The following is a 12,305-nucleotide window of genomic DNA, read 5'->3' on the forward strand; positions in this document are numbered from 1 at the left end:
CCAAGAACACTAAGGTAACCTGTCTACATGACTACCAAGCCATAGCACTCACATCTGTAGCCATGTAGCCATGAAATGCTGGCTCACATCAATGCCATTATCCCAGAAACCCTAAACCCAACTCCAGCCACTTTAATAATGGGAATTGATGGGAAATGATGTAAAATATATCACTAGCCACTTTAAACTATGCTATCTAATATAATGTTTACATACCCTACATTATTCATCTCATATGTATACGTATATACTGTACTCTATATCATCTACTGCATCCTTATGTAATACATGTATCACTAGCCACTTTAACTATGCCACTTTGTTTACATACTCATCTCATATGTATATACTGCACTCAATACCATCTACTGTATCTTGCCTATGCCGCTCTGTACCATCACTCATTCACATATCTTTATGTACATATTTTTTATCCCCTTACACTTGTAGTAGGGTAGTAGTTTTGGAATTGTTAGCTAGATTACTTGTTGGTTATTACTGCATTGTCGGAACTAGAAGCACAAGCATTTCGCTACACTCGCACTAACATCTGCTAACCATGTGTATGTGACAAATAAAATTGGATTTGATTTGCATAACACACCAACAGATCAATCTCTATTGCACACCACACTGCCCTTTTTTGAACCTTTATTTAACTAGGCAAGTCAGTTAAGAACAAATTCTTATTTACAATAACAAATCCTTATTTACAATGACAGCCTAGGAACAGTGGGTTAACTGCCTTGTTCAGGGGTAGAACAACACATTTTTACATTGTCAGCTCAGGGATTCAAACTAGTAACCTTTCAATTACTGGCCCAATGCTCTAACCACTAGACTACCTGCCGCCCACTTTCACACCTGGACAAAAGGAACACCTATGTGAGCTAAGGACCCTGGGAGTAAACACCTCCCTCTGCAACTGGATCCTGGACTTCCTGACCGGCCGCCCCCGGTGGTAAGGGTAGGTAACAACACATCCGCCACGCTGATCCTCAACACAGGGGCCCCTCAGGGGTGCGTGCTCGGTCACCTCCTGTACTCCCTGTTCACTTATGACTGCACGGCCAGGCACGACTCCAACACCATCTTTAAGTTTGCTGATGACATAACGGTGGTAGGCCTGATCACCGACAATGATGAGCCTATAGGGAGGAGGTCAGAGACCTGACCATGTGGTGCAAGGACAACAACCTCTCCCTCAACGTGATCAAGACAAAGGAGATGATTGTGGACTACCGGTTAAAGAAGGACCGAGCACACCCCCATTCTCATTGATGGGGCTGTAGTGGAGCAGGTTGAGAGCTTCAAGTTCCTTAGCGTCCCCATCACCAACAAACTAACATGGTCCAAGCACACCAAGACAGTCATGAAGAGGGCATGACTAAACCTATTCCCCCTCAGGAGATTGAAAAAATTTGGTATGGGTCCTCAGATCCTCAATAGGTTTTACAGCTGCACCATCGAGAGCATCCTGACGGGTTGCATCACTGCCTGGTATGGCAACTGCTCGGCCCATCCTCCTGCAAGGCACTACAGAGGGTAGTGCGTATGGCCCAGCACATCACCGGGGCCAAGCTTCCTGCCATCCAGGACCTCTATAGTAGACAGTGTCAGAGGAAGGCCCTAAAAATGGTCAAAGACTCCAGCCACCCTAGTCATAGACTGTTCTCTCTGCTACTGCACGGCAAACGGTACCGGAGCACCAAGTCTAGGTCCCAGAGGCTTCTAAACAGCTTCTTCCCCCAAGCCATAAGGCTCCTAATCAAATGGCTACCCTGACTATTTGCATTGCCCCCCCCCCCCCCCCCCTTCTACACTGATGCTACTCTCTGTTATTATCTATTCATAGTCACTTTAATAACTTTACCTACATGTACATATTACCTCAATTACCTCGACACCGGAGCCCCCAGACATTGACTCTGTACCGGTTGCCCCTCTATATAGCCCCGCTATTGTTATTTAATGCTGCTCTTTAATCATTTGTTATTCTTATCTCTTGTATTTTCTTAAAACTGCATTGTTAGTTAAGGGCTTTTAAGTAAGCATCTCACTGTAAGGCGCATGTGACAAAAAACGATTTGATTTGATTAGTCCACTGCGCCACTCGGGAGCCCAGTTTGGTTTGTGATTAATGTTGCTGCTGCTCTAATGCTGCCATGTATTGCTAATCAAAGCTTTCGTCAAATGCTTGAGACAGGCTTCGCTTTTTGCTTTGCTTGTGCATATTCATGTGGTTACTGCATATTCACGTGTTACAGCTTGCTAAACTAAAAATAGGTATTGGGCTCAGATTCATTGCAACACAGTCTCTGGTCCAGAGGAGCCTGGTGGGAGTGTAGTGGGCAATAATATTTGACATGTGTATATACAGTATACTGTATATGATATTATAATTACCTCACATGTGACTTGTAATAAGCAATTAGCCTATTGAAATGTTTATCTGACTCCATAAAGATAAGTAAAATATGCATGCAAACATTAGGCAATGAGTTGACATTGACTAGTAAGAATTGGTCTGATAATGGTCTATATCAAAGGTGGATATTTAATTAACATGGTACAATTCATGGATTCACATGCAAGGCATGAAGCTTAAGTAACAAGTATTAACAAGCATTACAAAGCATACTTCTAGGCATATAGATCATCAGGTTAACTTAGAAGACAAAGCATGAACAAAGAGAGTCTTACTAGGCCAGAGGCTTGGGAGCTTAGGAAATGAAAATTGATCGTACAACCTTCCTCCGTGGACTGAATACAGAATAAGAGAGAGAACGAAGGCATTCAATTCCATTCATAACATCTGTAACCTCTCAACACAAAACCAATCACCTTTGACCAGTCAAACAATACCAAGTTTACAGTGTAACCAAGGTCCAATCTCCACAGGATGTCATAGCATCTAATAGCTTGTGTGGGGGATGAGACCAATGGAAATCAGACAGCATGCCTGAGAGGACAATAGAACCCCGTTGAGCGTAATTTAGAGTTCACCCTGTCCAGATACAAGTTACCACAGAGATCATACACCCATATAGACAGCATCAGAGTTATCCCCAGAGAACAGGTTTCAGATAGATACCAAGCATGGATACTATATCATTATTCTATCACTCATTCAATAGTCAGTCCTTTGGATACTGTAACCGAGATACATTTTGTTCTCCTCAGAGGACAGAAGGGCTGACTAGTCCTTTGGCATTGTCCTTTGTTCCTGGATCATTTGCCATGCAGCCCCAGGTGACAGAGAACACATACGCCTACAGGAGGAGCTATAGGAGGACAGGCTCATTGTAATGGCTGAAATGGAACAAATTGAACGGTATCAAACATCCACATGAGCCCATCCTCCTATAGCCCCTCCCACCAGCCTCCTCTGTTCTGGTCCTAACTGTTTATCCACTGTATGGTCACATTACATGATGGGAGATGATCTTCAAACCCAACCCTACTACAGTGATGACACGTCTGTCATTCTGTCACACGTAGCCATTTTCTATTCAAATCTGGACAACCACATCATTATGGCATTCTGCTATACCTTGGTTTGGCCTTTCTAAATGGTGGAGGTGACACGAGCTAGGAGTCAAAAGGTCACAGTGAAGTCACCAACAGGGCCACGTTCAGTAGCCAAACATTGTTAAATGTTGCAGATAGAAAGGCCATGAATAGAGCAAACATTCTTCTTTATTCTACATCTCAGAGAGGCATGCTTGTTCTACATAGCATATTTCTATCTGAATGTTCCAAAACATTAAGTCCTGCTAAACGTGCCCCCAGATTACAGTCTAAACAGAGGGGCAAGTCAGATCTAAAATATATCACACCCAAGGCCTAGAGTGTGTGACTAATACTGACTAATTAGCCCATCCCAAGTCAAACAGAAACATGCCTTCCAAGGACATGTATCTGAACGACTATGTCACCACAATTAGGTTGTAATTATAAATTACCATCATTGTGATCTAATCAATATGCGTCTTATTAAAGAATTAGGCACATTTTTCCTCTCTGCATGCTACATTTCTGCATTAATATTGTTATGCAGCACCAAACTCCCAAACTATGTAATGAGCACAAATATGACTTCAAATCAAATTTTATTTATCACATGCGCCGAATACAACATGTGTAGTAGACCTTACAGTGAAATGCTTACTTACAAGCCCTTAACCAACAATGCAGTTTTAAGAAAATACCTAAAAAAAAAGTAAGAGATAAGAATAACAAATGATTAAAGAGCAGCAGTAAGTAACAATAGCGGGCTATATAGAGGGGCAACCGGTACAGAGTCAATGTGCAGGGGCACCGGTGTCGAGGTAATTGAGGTAAAATGTACATGTAGGTAGAGCTATTAAAGTGACTATGTTGTGTCATCAGCAAACTTAATGATGGTGTTGGAGTCGTGCCTGGTCGTGCAGTCATGAGTGAACAGGGGATAGAGGAGGGGACTGAGCACGCATCCCTAATCAGCGTGGCGGATGTGTTGTGACTTACCCTTACCACCTGGGGGCGGCCCGTTAGGAAGTCAAGAATCTAGTTGCAGAGGGGGGTGTTAACTCCCAGGGTCCTTAGCTTAGTGATGAGCTTTGAGGGCACTATGCTGTTGAACGCTGAGCTGTCGTCAATGAATAGAATTCTCACATAGGTGTTCCTTATGTCCAGGTGTGAAAGGGCAGTGTTGAGTGCAATAGTGATTGCATCATCTGTGGATCTGTTGGTGCGTTATGCAAATTGGAGTGGGTCTAGGGTCTCTGTGATAATGGTGTTAATGTGAGGCATGACCAGTCTTTCAAATCAATTCATAACTACAGACGTGAGTGCTACGGGTCGGTAGTCATTTAGGCAGGTTACCTTAGTGTTCTTGGGCACAGGGACTATGGTGGTCTGCTTGAAACATGTTGGTATTACAGACTCAGACAGGGAGAGGTTGAAAATGTCAGTGAAGACACTTGCCAGTTGGTCAGCGCACGCTCGGAGTACACGTCCTGGTAATGCATCTGACCCTGCGGCCTTGTGAATGCTGACCTGTTTAAAGGTCTTTGCTCACATCGGCTGCGGAGAGCGTGATCACACAGTCGTCCGGAAGAGGTGATGCTCTCATGATGCATGTCTCAGTGTTACTTTCCTCCAAGCGAGCAGATAAGTTATTTAGCTCGTCTGGTAGGCTCGTGTCACTGGGCAGCTCTCGGTTCCGCTTCACTTTGTAGTATGTAGTAGTTTGCAGGCCCTGCCAGATGTGACGAACATCAGAGCCGTTGTAGTACGATTTGATCTTAGTCCTGTATTGACGCTTTGCCTGTTTGATGGTTTGTCTGAGGGAATAGCGGGATTTCTTATATGCTTCCGGGTTAGAGTCCCGCTCCTTGAAAGCGGCAGCTCTACCCTTTAGCTCAGTACGAATGTTGCCTGTAATCCATGGCTTCTGGTTGGGGTATGTATGTACCGTCACTGTGGGGACGACATCCTCTATGCACTTTGCACTTATTGATACGCCAGTGACTGATATGGTGTACTCCTCAGTGCCATCGGAAGAATCCAGGAACATATTCCAGTCTGTGCTAACAAGGCAGTCCTGTAGTTTAGCATCTGCTTCATCTGACCACCTTTTTATAGCCTGAGTCACTGCTGCTTCCTGCTTTAATTGTTGCTTGTAAACAGGAATCAGGAGGATAGAATTATGGTCAGATTTGCCAAATGGAGGGCGAGGGAGAGCTTTGTACTAGTCTCTGTGTGTGGAGTAAAGGTGGTCTAGAATTTTTTTCCCTCTGGTTACACATTTAACATGCTAATAGAAATTAGGTAAAACTGATTTAAGTTTCCCTGCATTAAACTCCCCGGCCACTAGAATGGATGAGCATTTTCCTGTTTGCTTATGGCGGTATACAGCTCATTGAGTGCGGTTTTAGTGCCAGAATCGGTCTGTGGTGGTATGTAGACAGCTATGAAAAATACAGATGAAAACTCTCCAGGTAGATAGTGTGGTCTGCAGTTTATCATGAGATACTCTACCTCAGGCGAGCAAAACCTCGAAACCTCCTTAGATATCATGCACCAGCTGTTGTTTACATAAATGCATAGTCCCCCGCCCCTTGTCTTACCAGAGGCTGATGTTCTGTCCTGCCGATAGAGTGTATAACCCACCAGCTTTATGTTCTTAATGTCGTCATTAAGCCACGACTCTGTGAACCATAAGATATAACAGTTTTTAATGTCCCGTTGGTAGGATAAACGTGCTTTCAGTTTGTCCAATTTATTTTCCAGCGATTGAACGTTAGCTAACAGGATGGAAGGCATGGTGTCACGCCCTGACCTTAGAGATCCTTTTTATGTCTCTATTTTGGTTTGGTCAGGGCGTGAGTTGGGGTGGGCATTCTATGTTTTTGTGTTCTATGTTTTCTATTTCTGTGTGTTTGGCCGGGTGTGGTTCTCAATCAGAGGCAGCTGTCTATCGTTGTCTCTGATTGAGAACCATACTTAGGTAGCCTTTTCCCCACCTGTGTCTTGTGGGTAGTTATTTTCTCTTTAGTGTTTTCTGCACCTTACAGGACTGTTTCGGTTTTTCGTTTATTCACGTTGTTTTGTATTTCAGTGTTCAGTTAATAGAAATCATGAACACATACCACACTGCGCTTTGGTCCACACCTTCTTCATACGACGACCGATCGACTGATCCTCACAACGCACCCTGATCTCTTTCCGCTAAATCTATGTTTCCTTCTCCAGCAAATAACGGGGATCTGGGCCTTGTTGGATCATGTTAATGACACTTTGGATAATGTTAATGACATAATAAATATACTTAACAATTCTCCATAGTTTACCTTGGAAAAACCATAGGGGAAGAAGTGATCTTTTGCATTTTCAATGTCCTTCGATTGGGAATGTCTGTAGTACTTGGGAATGACCCACTCTAAAATCTGATAAATGTCTCAGAAAAGTTTACTGTGTGTGGAATACACCACAATAGACTTGAGGGTAATACGTTCTCAGAGTGGTGGGCATTTGTATATTGAGCTTCCCATAACTTTCCACAATGGAAATTGTAGTAAACTTCAGACAAAGCATTTCTGTTCCGAACCAGAGGCTCCCATTGTTAGTCTAGCTTGTATTGCAACAGGTTAACAATACAATAACATATTCTGATGAGTGATGGGAAAGTGCTCAACTGGGGCTTATTTTACACTAGAGATGCATTAAACATTTGGGACATTTTCACAACACTTGTGGGCGTCACAGTTGAGAGTTCTCCAGTTATGCATGAGGAGTAATCTAATTGGTCTGAAATATTTGGCGTGGCTGTGAAGTTGACTGGCATTAGCAAATCGCAGTGTGGTTAAACTTGACATTCACTAAGTATTTTTCCCGAGGAAGAAACAAGATATTCATGGTAAAGGACCACCCTTATTAAGTTTTCCACACAGGTTCATACATCTCCCAACATGCACTCCTTTATGTCTGGGAATGCGAAATGGCAGGCTGACAGTGGATCCGATTTGCTATGGGGGCCACAGATCCAAAAGCATTAGCCAAACCAAGAGATAAAGTATACAATTTGTTGAGCTAGGCATTAACACTAATACTTTGTTTAGAGGTTGAAAACAATCCATCAGAAGTACATTTTCAACCACTTTCAATATTCTCTCAATGCCAGGAAAACATTGCCTAGTTGACATAGCACAGCACATAGTATAATGACAGTTATCTTATTAAATGACTTTTAAATTGACTTGGGATTCTTGTTTGAGACGTCTATATCTGTGCCTTCCTTCCTGTTTGCAGGGGCCCCTGCCTTTGCTGTACGGACCCCCTTTGATCCCCCTACTACACTAACCCATATCCTGTGTCCTGAGTGTCGCATGGTGACAGTTCCCCAGATACCACATGATATTGGTATCCCAAGCCTGGTCGCACAGGCCCAAATACAGTGTCTAATTTGTTAATGGATCTCCATTGGAAGCTCTTTTTCTCAGACGCATGTCGGTGTAATTATTTGCTCTGGAGGGAAGTAATTGGGGCCAAGCTACTTGAATGAATAAATCATTGTTTTGGACTTGTGTGATCTTTTTGACTCGGAGATAGCTAGGCCCCCTGTGTTTGTTTCCCATGCGTATCTTTCCCTTCGGATGTAGTTGAGACAAGGGCATGACTTGCCCCGTTGTGGGATCATTCCGTGTGAAACTGGAACAGAAATGTCAGAGGAAATTGTGTATCAATTGTGAATTATTATGACATTTAGTACAAAGAAATGTATTTTGGAGGAAGGATCTTTGACATAGCCTTGGCATTTCTATACAAAATTAGTATGGAGACAGAAGGGATCTATGTTTGTATATCCCTGAAAATGTGGCCTTACCAAGGCCTCTTATAATAATATGGAATTACTATGCCAAACAGGTCCGTTATGACTTTTAGCCGACTCCCTTAGCTTCCAAAACAATTCTAACATCTCTCTGTGATCTGGCATGACGTGAATAGGAAATACAGTACATAGTACAACAGCCATGACATGACAGGACTGAAGGGAGCTGATTATTAGCAGATAGCCTATTCAACCACCTGGTTAGAATATGGTTCATTAAGGTGCTGAGAAAAAAAGTGGTTCTCTGAACTTTCCTGACGCTCTTGTTGGGGCCTCTTTACGCTGCACTACTTTGAGGACACAATCTAGGTCCAGGAAAGATACGTGTGTGTTGTAAACAGACAAATCTAGATTCAAATAACTCTTTAAGGGATGTCCTCCGGAGGTAGTGTGGGAGACATCTACACCACATAACCCCCTCTGAATGGTACAGTGTAAAGACAAGGCTCTTACACACCACATGTCCCTGCAAGAATTACATGAATTACCTTAAAGGTGCAATACGCCGAAATCACTTCTGCCATTTCCTGGTTGCTAAAATTCTAATAGCTTATGTGACAAAACAAGCAATGGATTGTGAAGGGAATCATTTTACCATCTAAACCGCTGTGAAATATATTTTCAATAACCAAAAATATTGTATTTCAGCTGTTTGTAGCTGGTGTCCAAAATCAAAAGTTAAAGAGACAAAAAACAAAACTTAAGAATGTGAAGCACAGAAATAGCGCACATAGAACATATCTACCACTTCTTAGGCTTGCTTTCAATGATAATGACAGATCTAAAACTCACATTTCTATGTGATTTTGGTAGCGTCAGTAGACAAAAAAATGTATCTGCTAGCCAAATTGAAAATGGAAGGCTTTTAAAATATCCACACATTTGTGAATCATTGAGTTAATAAAGGGTGCAATACTATGCACAACATGGTTTAGATGAGAAGCTCAATTCATAGTTTGAATTTCGATCCTTATTTTCTTTGTGTATATATATATATATATATATATATATACCGTATATATATATACGGTATGCCAAACGCTGCACTCACACATTTACATTTGAGCATTTTAGTCAATTAGCAGACGATCTTATCCAGAGCGACTTACAGTTATTGCATTCATCTTAAGATAGAAAGGTGGGACAACCACATATCACAGCTATAGAAAGTACATTTTTCTCAATATCTAAGGCTAGTGTAAACAGAAAATGAGCAAATCTGATGTTGAAGATACTGTAGATCTCACTAGACATATTTTACTAATGTAAATCCACCCTTAGTTCAAGGTCCAAGGAGTAAATTAAGGGAAAACGAATGAACCATATTCAATACCTTGACTGTCTGTAAATACCGAATTCAATCTTTAAAATTGTATTTTGATTCAACAGGCTTTTTTACACTAACAAAATATATGATGTAAAACCTGCCTTTCTTCGACATCAGATTTGCCACTTTTCTGTTGACACTGTCCTGACATTAAGAGTTGATCAAAATGAAGGAGCACGTGCACCCTGTGATTCATTGGGTTGACACACCTCTGTTGAAGGTGAACAGTAAACTGTTGAACCCCATGCTGTGTCAAAGAGAGCCCTTGTCTTTGCATTGTTTGCACTAGCAACCAACGCCATGTTTAGCTGAGTCAGTATTTAGAGACATAGACTTGACGTGTTGAATGTTAATGTGAAAGAGACAGTCTTAGAATCTTTTGTCACAAAGGTGCTAAAGGAATATGAGCATGTGGAGAGAAAGTAAGCTTTTAATCCCCGCCTTTCAAATACAAAATACCCAAAAACTGTACATGGGTGGTGTACCATGCCCTTCTCTCAGGAATTCCGATGCATAGAAGGGGTTATTAGCAAATCAACCTGAGGAACCTGTTCTTGTTTCTTGAAATCCTCCAATTACTTTATGAGCCACTAGGTCTAGTCATTCTGTTTCCCTGAAGGGGATAGTCAAAGAATAGCCAGTGGCGACAAAGTTAAGATTCATTGACAGGAAATGATGATGGTACATTGTCTGTTTCTAATTGAATATGGTCAACCAGAGGTCACAATGTCATTCAAAAAGGCTTTCTGGGGTGGTACGTTTGGCTTTGTTAAGTCTTGACAAGTGTGCTAAAGGCCTGAGAAGCCGAGATAAGGCAAAGTAAACCAAATAAAGCTGCTTTGCTTTTAGTCATGGAAATTTGTTGGATCGTCAAGTTAAGGGAATCAAGAGTATGCTCAATTTTCCCCTCGCTTAACACCAGTACAGTGTGATCTCAGACAATATGGTGTGAGGCTGAAGAAAGAGAAAGAGCTATCATAAAAGTGGTAAACAGTATGTGACCAATACTTTAGACACCCAAACATATAGCACAAAAGGCATTTTCTATGCTGCAGCTAAACACACATCATTGTGGTATTAACTGAGAAGTACTGTAATTCCTCCCAATCCTTATGCAGTGATTAATACCAATTCAATGCATTTCCTATTTCAGTTTTTAACGGTGATTCTTCACTAATCCCTTCAACACCAATGTTAAGGAAAACATGTCATTTGAACCAATATGAAATTATATTAAACCCCTTGCAAGGGTATTTGTATTTATCTTGCATGCTGCCCATCATCAGAATTATCTGTGACTCACAGAGGCGTGTGTGACCACAATGGCTGTCTTTAACGGCAAAATAAAGTGAGAAGTGATATTGTATGCAGTTAAATAGAGTAGATCATTGTAGTCTCATTAGAAAAAAGACGTGATAGGTGATATGGGTTAGCTGCAGTGTTAAATAGAGCAGATGGTGATGTCATCACTGTGTGGGAACTGGAATGTAGTGGGGCTGCTCATCGTGCCACAAGGGCCTCCACTTTCCAATGAATATATGTACACTCCGGTCTTGAAATTCAATAATCTCCCTTAGCATCCAACAAGCCAGCGTGGTGAATTAAAATGTCCATAAAACATACTGTGGGTAGCACTCATTTTGTGTTTCTGTCTTCTCTCTGACGGACATTCGTTTTTATTGACTTGATCCGACTATAATATTGTGTGATGAATACTCCCAAGGTTTAGTTATAGTAAAATGATGCTTCGTTCATGAGAAGTTAAGTCGTTACTAAAGTGTAATCCCAAATGGGTTTCCTTCCATTAATAGTTGAACAGGTTTTAAAAAAGAAAGTGAACTACCATTTCCAGAATTTAAGATATGAATCGCCCTCTTCGAGTTGTGTTTTTTCAAGTAATGTAAAGTGTGGAGATTAAAAGACAAAGGCCTAGATTTAATCAGGTCTAGCGTTAACCGGCGATAGCCGACACCCACATAGCTGATGTTTTGGCGGTGTCCTATGTGCAACTGCATTGGAGCTGCCAAATCAGTGAGCAGCTGCTCAGTCACGAAGCCACACCCATCCCACTTGTGTTAGAAGTTCAGAATGAGAAAGTGTAGGCTATATAGAAATAATGAAGCTCAAATTGGACATCATTAAACAAAATAATGAGGATTTCTATCTGCCTAATCGAGGTGTAGATTACTATATATCTCACAGTGTTCGAATTTGTGAACAAGGCTGCATGGGATTTCTCTTAATGCGACTCTATGCAGCCAATGGCAATGTCCACTTTAGGTATAATGTCGGGAGCCGCTTTTAGATTTGACAGATCTAACGCAGTTCCACCTCCGACACAGCCAAAACAACCATTTATGCGGGTGTCAGTTAGCTCGGATCTGATAGAATCTAACTCTAACTGGGTACAATTATCTATGGTACATTGGTCAAATTGCCACATGTTGGAACTTCACTAGTCTGACAAAAATGGAGCAAGACTGCCTCATCATAAAAATCTGCATATAATCACTTGTGTGGTTTTAATAAATAATCCAACAATTCTCTCCACTAATTGCATGTTACCAGAAAATGGTCATTGTGTGAACCATTGTGGTCATTGTG

The sequence above is a fragment of the Oncorhynchus clarkii genome, chromosome 21 (genome assembly GCF_045791955.1).
Source record: "Oncorhynchus clarkii lewisi isolate Uvic-CL-2024 chromosome 21, UVic_Ocla_1.0, whole genome shotgun sequence".
In the NCBI taxonomy this organism is placed as follows: Eukaryota; Metazoa; Chordata; class Actinopteri; order Salmoniformes; family Salmonidae; genus Oncorhynchus; species Oncorhynchus clarkii.